The sequence below is a fragment of the Lupinus angustifolius genome, chromosome LG04 (assembly GCF_001865875.1).
Source record: "Lupinus angustifolius cultivar Tanjil chromosome LG04, LupAngTanjil_v1.0, whole genome shotgun sequence".
Lineage (NCBI taxonomy): Eukaryota > Viridiplantae > Streptophyta > Magnoliopsida > Fabales > Fabaceae > Lupinus > Lupinus angustifolius.
In genome coordinates this window covers 13,689,189-13,698,058 of record NC_032012.1, presented here as the reverse complement: position 1 = coordinate 13,698,058, position 8,870 = coordinate 13,689,189, and the positions used below count along the sequence as shown (strand labels likewise).

Sequence of the window (8,870 nt, the reverse complement as noted above, 5' to 3'; positions counted from 1 at the left end):
TCAATCCCATGAAGGAATGTATTGTCCCTCATTCACCAACCATTTACAAATGTTCTATGGAGGCCTTCGAAGCTGCTGTTGATATGGATCAAAAGAAAACAGTGACTAGACTCTTGGAAGTAACTCATAATCTATATTCTACATAATTTTAAGATGGCAGTATCACAAATGCTACAAATGGAAAGGTAGCTGGACGTGGCGTTATTATTGCAGGGTGTCCAGAATGGGAGCCAGGTCCTAATCATGCTTTGAGTAAAATCCTCAATTCATCAGCAGCACGTGGTGTACCTTCAACAACACTTCAAATTACCAAGAGCATGGCTCTTTATTAGCCACGTTCAGAACCTTATATGAAGGGAAACCAAATGTCAGGTAAAGCACATACACTACCACTGCAGGCTGTTACATTTCGAGTCATTATTAAATGCAAGAAAGGAGAGAAAAATGATTCAGCCGAGAATCCTAATCAGTAGAATTGTAAAAGATGGTAATGAAGAGATGCAAACAGGAATTATTGCTATTGGTATCTTTCCCTTCAGTTACATATTCAACATAAGTGCAAAATATCAATAGCAAACATCCAAAGGTTATACATGAAAGAAGCGGTGGTAAACCAGAGGTTATGCCCCTTGCAGTTACGCATACACACAATCATAATCAGCATAAATGGCAGCATTCATGAGAAACCTGAAGGCAGTAAATCATAAAGCAAAAAGCCACGTACGTTGCTGAATCTTAAGGAGCAACCCAAGTGGTTTTCACATAGAAACCTAAAGCATTATAAAAGGGTAGAAATAATCAGAGGAGAGGGGGTCTCTGTGAGAAAAGAGAACACAAAAATAGGAAAGATCAAGCAGATACACATCAGTCCAAATACACACAGAGGCAGGAACCAGAGAACAAAAGCAGGAACTCAACAGGAAGTCAGTAAAAGCAACGTGTAGATAAGAACACATTCAGGGACACACAACATAGCTACGCGTACATAACCACAAGAGAAATCAGCCAAGAGATAGTGCAGTAAAGCATCCAGAAACAAAAAGCAGAAACGAGATATACACAAGCCTACAGAAATCAGAGAGACATTGCAACAGTGATAAAAAGAGAACAGAGATTACAGATACATATACATCGCAACAGAGGCACGGATTACAACACAAATATCATACACGTAATAAATCAGAGAGCTATATAAAGAAAATAAACTGGATTACACAGAAGCAGAGTGACGTACAAAGCTCGTATCCAATCAGAAAATCCACGCCTATACCAGCACACAGAAATATCAGGCTACATACACCTACAACACAGGAAGGAGAGCATCAAACCATAAATTTTGTTTTATGAACACTCCCTGCTTTATATGGCTTACACGTTAGACTTGTATGATTCATTCATAACTGTTTATAATCGATCATAACACAGAAACACGTATACATCTAGTGGATTGGAATGTAAAAAGCATGATTGAAATTTGTTTTAGCCTATATGTTTCCATCAATTAGTACCATCAATAGGATTAGGAAAAATCTCAATAGAAAAGGGATTATTCCCTTGTTATTACTGATCGGAACCTTAATGAAGTTCATACAATGGGTAAGGATTCATTGTAAATAAAGGAGAATGATTACCTCTCCTCTGATCTGTTGCGAGTGATCGCTAAGGGGAGATGCCTCGACTTAATGGCATGGCGTAGGTCTTCGGTATGCCTTAATCGGATCTAGCTCAACCATTAATGACCCCGGATCATCACTCTGTAAAGGCCAATAGAAAGTGCATGAGTTCATAAAAATAGGAACTGAGAATCAATAGAAAGTAGGAAATTGACAAAATAATAATAAAGCAATGAATACCCGATTCGGAACCGCCGTAACCCATCGGAGGGAGGCTGAGCCGTCGTGAACCACCCGATTCAAATTCGGGGTGGTGGTTTTGAGACCACGTCTTAGCCGAGAAAACCTTGGAGGATTGACATTATTGTCTTCCTCCATCAATTTGAAGCTGGCATTGAAAAGGATAAAAACGGAGTTGGGGGATTTCAATTTCCCTTGCTGCGAGAGAGATGGAAAAGAAGAACTCGCAAAGAAGCATCATCGCACTACCACTGGTTCCGTCTCGCCTCCACCGGGAACCACCGAGAGATTCGGAGAACGAAACAGAAGCTCGGAGCGAAGCCACCGGAAAGGCACAACCCGTCACCACCGCCGGAGATGGAGCTAGAAAGAAGAAGGAGTTGGGGATTAGGGATTTCAATTTTTCCCTTCCCAACTTGTTCTGCGTGAAATGGGCAAAGGGGTTAATACCAATGTTATTAAAACCGGACCGGTCATCAAACCAGTGAGGGTACTGGTTTAGTGGTTCAACCAGTGGTTCAGTAATTAAACCGCATGAGATTAAACCGGTTAAACCAGACATACATGCTTATATATATGTGTGAACCTGTAACAAAAATTATCTATTATGTAGATACTCAAATTTATAATCCATATTTATAGTCAAAGTAAGAATTCTCATAAACAAACAATTTTAATAAATCCAAAGTCTAATTCTATGTGGTACGTGCCTATTTGGGGTTCTTTAAGTTACATGTATGAACCGGCCGGTTCAATCAAATTCCGGCCGGTTCACCGGTTTTGACACGGTTCATCGGTTTTTCTCCGGTTTACACCAATTTTGATGCTTAGCTGACACAACACTTGTTTCGTACCGGTTATGGGACCGGTTGACCGGTTCTCTGGTTGAACCGGCCTGTCCGAACCAGTTTTAATAACATTGGTTAACACCCCTCAATTACCTCTTTTTGGTTTTACACGTGATTCTTCCTTTTTTAGTTTTACTTATTTATTTTTTGTTTTATTAGTTTTATTGTTTATTATTGTTGTTTGGGTTGTTTTTTTTCAAGTCATTTACATCATGTATCCAATAATCAGATCATTATGCAACAATGCACACTAATTTGTTTTGTGTTAGATTGTTTTAATTAATTTAGTTATAAAAATGTAAGTACTTAAAATATATTCTTTAGTAATAATGTGATCAAACTTCCGCTCTTCAACTATTATCAAATTAATTATGGAATTTTTATAGTAAGGTTATGGTTCGAGTTGTCTCTAACTTCTCCGAAAATGAGAAAAAAGTCTACAACCAACATCGTCTCTAAACTATTAATTCTATATATATAATTAATAAACTATTTTATCACCCAAATTCTATATGCACGAATAATTAGAAACTATATTATCAAATTAATCATGGAATTTTTATAGTAAGGTTATGGTTCGTGTTGTCTCTAACTTCTCCGAAAATGAGAAGAAGGTCTACAACCAACACCGTCTCTAAACTATTAATTCTATATATAATTAATAAACTATTTTATCACCCAAATTCTATATGTACGAATAATTATAAACTATTACAAAATAAATTTCATGAGATTTTTATAGTGAGGTCACGGTTCGAGTCGTCTCTAACTCCCCTGAGAATGGGAACAAGGTCTACGACCAATACCGTCTCTAAAACTATTAGTCTCATAGAATCGAAACAATTACATATTTTTGAACAAAATTGAAATTTACCAATTCAATAAATTAATACTTCTAAAACCTACCAATGTTTTCTAAATCACTAACCATTAACCAAAGTAGCTAAACATTTTTTGAACTAGAACTACGTAAGCCTTGATCCCCTTAATAGGGGTACGTAGGACCAAAGTTAATAATGTCAGGCTCAATAATAAAAATAAATAATGACACTTTTTCAGTCCTCTCTCCAGCATGTGGATGGGTATTGGCATAGCACTCCCTCACTAGGTCTTCATTTTAACTCTTCGACGACTTGGATAGAATTTCACAAGTCCGCCCCAAAATATCGAGAAAGAAAGGGTCATAATCCCCCTTTCCAACTCGACCCTCCGCTCATCAAATATATTGCGGTTCACCTCATCTTGGTATTTCTCGAAATTTGCCCATCTCGGAAAGAGTCATAGCTCGTACCATTCGATTGTCTCCTTGTTATTCAGGACCTCTTTTGGCTCACATTTCCACTTTGTGCATGTTTGGGGGCCATTGTATCGCTAAAATATAGTATCGGGGATTAGAGGAAGGTTTGAGTGTGGAGCATCCAGGCTCCACCTTTGAACTTATAAGGTTGAGCGCGAGTCACTACGCTTAGCGCAACTTTGCAAAATTCAAGGGCCATGCTCAACGCGAAGTTGCGCTAAACGTTAAATAATATCATTTAATCCTTGTGTTCGGTGTAGGGTTTGCACTCGACGTGAATGCTTCGTTCCAATGCTCATTTATTCGCTATGGTGACACATAGTGAATTTGTTAGCATATTTTCAGATATTTGTTCCTTCGTTAAGCACAAGATCTGGCATTAAGCGCGATGGATGGTGGGCTTAGCGTAGAGGATTGTGCTCAACACATTTTAGACAATAGCAAAATAGAATCAGGCCTCTGTCATGCACTCAGTATGGAAGACACGCTTAGCGCAACAATTTATGTGCATTGGAAAACTCGAGCTGCTGAGTGTGGGGGTATTGCGTTGAGTGTGTATAGTAGCGCTCAATGTATTTCAAACAATAGTGAAATTAAAATTTTTGTTACCTCCTATTCTAAGTGCATAACTAGCGCTTAATGTGCCTTGGTCTTGTGCTAAGCATGGATGACCTGTGCTAAGCGCAATGGTGCTCGTACCAGGTTGGCTCATTGTCCCCTTCTCCTCACCAAGATGCATCCGTTTTGGCTCCAATGTACCTGTTCATGTAGAATTTCGTTAGTATAATATCAATGAACACTCAATTTTGTCCGACCCAAAATACTTTCTAAAAAATAATAATTGTATATATACCTTTTAATAAATAAGGAGAGCTATAGATTTAGAGAATTTTAGCATTAATTCTAAAAGTATCATTTTAAATGAAAAATATCTAAATTGAGCATTGATGGTGATACTATTTTAGATAAAAGATTTTCCCAATTTCTATTTTCAAGTAGAATAAAAATGATCATCAAAATATGGCTTAATAAGTATTTATTGACTGCATAATGACACAAAATCAAATCAATTTTCGTTTTTATATTTAAAAAAATATTTTGAAAATGGTGTTAAGTGGAATACAAATCACGTATTAGCCTTTTTATTGAGGGAAATTCCTTTTTAAAAGATCATATGTCAACTTTTCTTTAATTTTCGTTTTCCCTAATTAAATAAAAATAATAATTGTGTTTGAAATAATGTGTGTGATTTTATGAAAGTCTAATAATTATTTGTTATCTACTTAAAGGTAATGCAATAATATTAGAATCTTATGGAGTTATTGTGGAGTTTTTGCACAAAATGTGTATCCGAATACTATTATATTTTTAAGAGGTCTAATAATTATTTTGTGGTCACTTTTGAGCATTACAATAGTTTTTGTGACTCTATAAAAGAGTTTCTTTCTAGGTATTCTATGACCAAAATTAACTGATTCTGATTTTTAAATTGGGTACCAAAATCAAATTCGAAATCATTTCTTTAATGTAGTAATGAGGCATCAAAGTTTTGAATCCCCTGATTCTCTATCAGAATTAATAGGAATTTTGATTTTGCTTTTCAAACATATACCAAATTAATGTTATAAATATCCGCATGACATCATGAGACCCACCTATGATGCACGAATTCGCCAAATACTCCCGCGTGTCGGTGTCCGACACGTATCCGACACGGATACGCTCAGATATAAACAATAATGTCATAACAATAAAAATTATAATCACTAATAGTAAAAGATAACTGATAAATATATTTTAATTATATTAATTGATGAACAAAAAATAATTAATTTCATCTTTCTTTAAATCAAATTTAAATATTTTAATAGGGATTAAATAGCGAAGTTATGAATCGTGTCGCATCTTCCTTCCTTTGCGAGCCGAAAAGTAGTTGCGATTATTAGTATTACATTTGTTATTTATCGAAGAAGGAAAAACGTAAGTGACCAATGTCGACTCTTCATATGTTAATCCCCCTTCAATCAATTTAAATAAATTTCAAACTTTTTCATTCCAATTAAATCAAACTAGAGGTGTGAAAATGGTGGGCCCGGTCGGGAAGACCCACCAAAGCACAAAAATTTATAGGGTTTGGGTATCATTTTAGGTATTTTTTATTGAATCTAGGCTTTTTATCCCGAACTGGCCGAACTATATTAAAATCGTGCTCGGGCCGGGCTTACCTGGGCGGGTTCGGGCTACCCGCTTTTCCTTATTTTTTTAAATTTTTTTGGGACCTTTGACTTGGTAATAGGCCTTATGTAAAAATTATCTTTCAAAATAACTTATATTAAAATATATATAATAAAAATTGTGTTATGAACTTTAAATAAAAAATAGAGTGATGTCTATAACATAAACAATTATAAATTATAATAATGTAATGAAGTTAAGTATTATATTATTTTTCATATTTTGTATAATATCCTTTTAAGCATAATAACAAAATAGTGTATCAAATAAAATGAGAATATATTAAATCATATAGATTTAACTACTGCAACAAAAACGTAATAAATAAAATAATTTTTGCAACAAAACTAAAAGACAAGATATTTGTTTATCATATAGAACTCCATACAACTAAATTTAACATGAAAGTTCGAAATAAAAGTGTTGATAAATAGCAAAAAAGGATCCGTATACATAAAGTAAAGAAAAACAATCATATATTACAATGATGATTATACTTTGACATATAGAATTGATTCTAAACTTGAGTCTATATTACCATTACTATAATCCAAAGTGATAATATTTTGATAGTATCTAAATGTTTATATATTAAAGTGATGTTTATATATTTAGTAAGAGTTACGTTAAAAATCATATACATTGACTTGACATCACGTCTTAACTCAAACACACGGTATTAGATCTATAAGTTTGGTTGCATTGGGCGTAACGAGTGTCAAAAAGTTATACATTAATATCAAATGATATATATATATATAATTTAAATAAATATTTTTTAGTATTATGTGGCTGGCCGCCACAACTCACAACCGACTTAGGGTACCATTTTATAAAGGGTGAATAGTATGCTAATATTTTCCTCGATTCGTAATCAACTCCCGAACCTGGATATCAAAGTCCAAGGCCCAATGTGATTGGGCCAAAATATTTTTCTACATTTTTTTGATTGAAAAATATAGTGGCAACTCTAATAAGGTCATGTAGCCGAAAATTGGGGCGCGATAGTTGGTGACTCGGCTGAGGACTTTTAAGAGACTCAAGCCCAATACAGTTATTTGCATGAATCTGAATACCCTTATTATTTTACAAAAAAATGAAATAAGTAAATAACACATTCATTCATAATTTTTTATTCAATTATATTAATTATGTGAATGTATTTACCCATATTTTGTGTAGCTTTTGGGGTAGAATTCATTTTTAAATGGCATGCTTCTCCACACACTTACGTATACACTTGAGTTTGCATACACATATATCTTAAATCTGAGAATTAGAGATGAAGTTTGAGAGAGGAGAGACATATGCTTTGTCGGTAAGTGGTCTCGTGTCACATCTGATATTGGCGTGATGGACCACCCAAAATTTTCCCATGTGTTATGAGTTAGTCGCTTGGGGAGGTAGCCACTTGGGGAGCTAGTCTCTTCTCATAACTGGCTCATAATAGTTAGTTTCCTTTCTTTTAAAATTGGATGCAATCTGGTGACTTTTAGAGGTCTAGAGCTTTTATCGAGTCCACTTTAATGAAGACCTAGTACCTCGTCATAAGGTTATGTTCTACAAATATTCCAAAACCATGTATGTGTATCCTATTTTAGACACGTGAAGTGTAACCTAAGTTCTATATGTTATCATTATAAATTGGCCCTAAAAATATGTTCATGCTTGAGTGTTATGAGGATGTCATTTCACCTCGATGTCCATATGCACAAGGATGGCTAATTTCCATTTTTTTTAATTCCTTTCGACGGGTTCAACGCCTTAGGGATGGTTCTCGTTTCTCTTCGATGGGCTTAAAGGGATAGTTTTTTTTTCCCTTCAATGGGATCAACACTCTATGGATAATTGTTCTGCCATCTTAATGAGCTTAGAGTTTAATCGTTTAAGTCCGAGCTGACTTAACAATATAATGAATGTCAAATCTACCATGACATTTTATTATATTATAATAAAGGCTAGGGACATAAAAATATGCACTAACATGATTACACCTCATGTTCATGCATCCATACGTACATACATCCATTCATTTAAAAAATTAATCATTCAAACGTCCATCCAAAATATATATCATTTAGACATTCATTGTGAAAACTCAATTTTGTCCGACCTAATTTCATAGTCTCCTCACATCAGTTGACTCATAAGAGTTTTCCCTAATCAATAAACACTCAATTTGTTAAAGATTTTATCCTTTTTATATATTTTTTTATGCTCATCAGACCGATCATAGTCTTGTGATGTTTAAAGTGCAAACACGTTATCCTTGATTAAATTAATTTAGGTAATGATTTTTCAACACAAGCATTAGACATGAAAATGTTTAAATATGATTTTTTATGAAGAACTTGTAATTCACAGATTCACTGAACTTTGTTTCGGATTAGATTAGGGAATAAATTTTGCTCACAAGGTTGTTAGAGTCAAAACGTGAGTCTTCACATTTTTATATGAATGGCAATCTATACCCATTAATCCATGGTCTTAGTGTGGCAAGAAAATAATGGACTACTTGCATATTCAAAAAAGTAAAGTAGCAAACAAATGATCATATGCGTCGAAATGCTTAAAACTCTCAAATAAATCAATCCCATGAAGGAATGTATCGTCCCTCATTCACCAACCATTTACAAA

At 34.5% G+C, this 8,870-nt stretch overlaps 1 long non-coding RNA gene across 1 annotated transcript; it reads right to left on the bottom strand.

The window, feature by feature from the left end:
• Positions 17-2,284, bottom strand: LOC109344846. Its single transcript, XR_002107346.1, has 4 exons — positions 1,854-2,284; positions 1,632-1,754; positions 1,235-1,300; positions 17-345 (listed from the first exon to the last, which is right to left on the bottom strand). It is a non-coding gene; the product is annotated as an uncharacterized LOC109344846 (long non-coding RNA).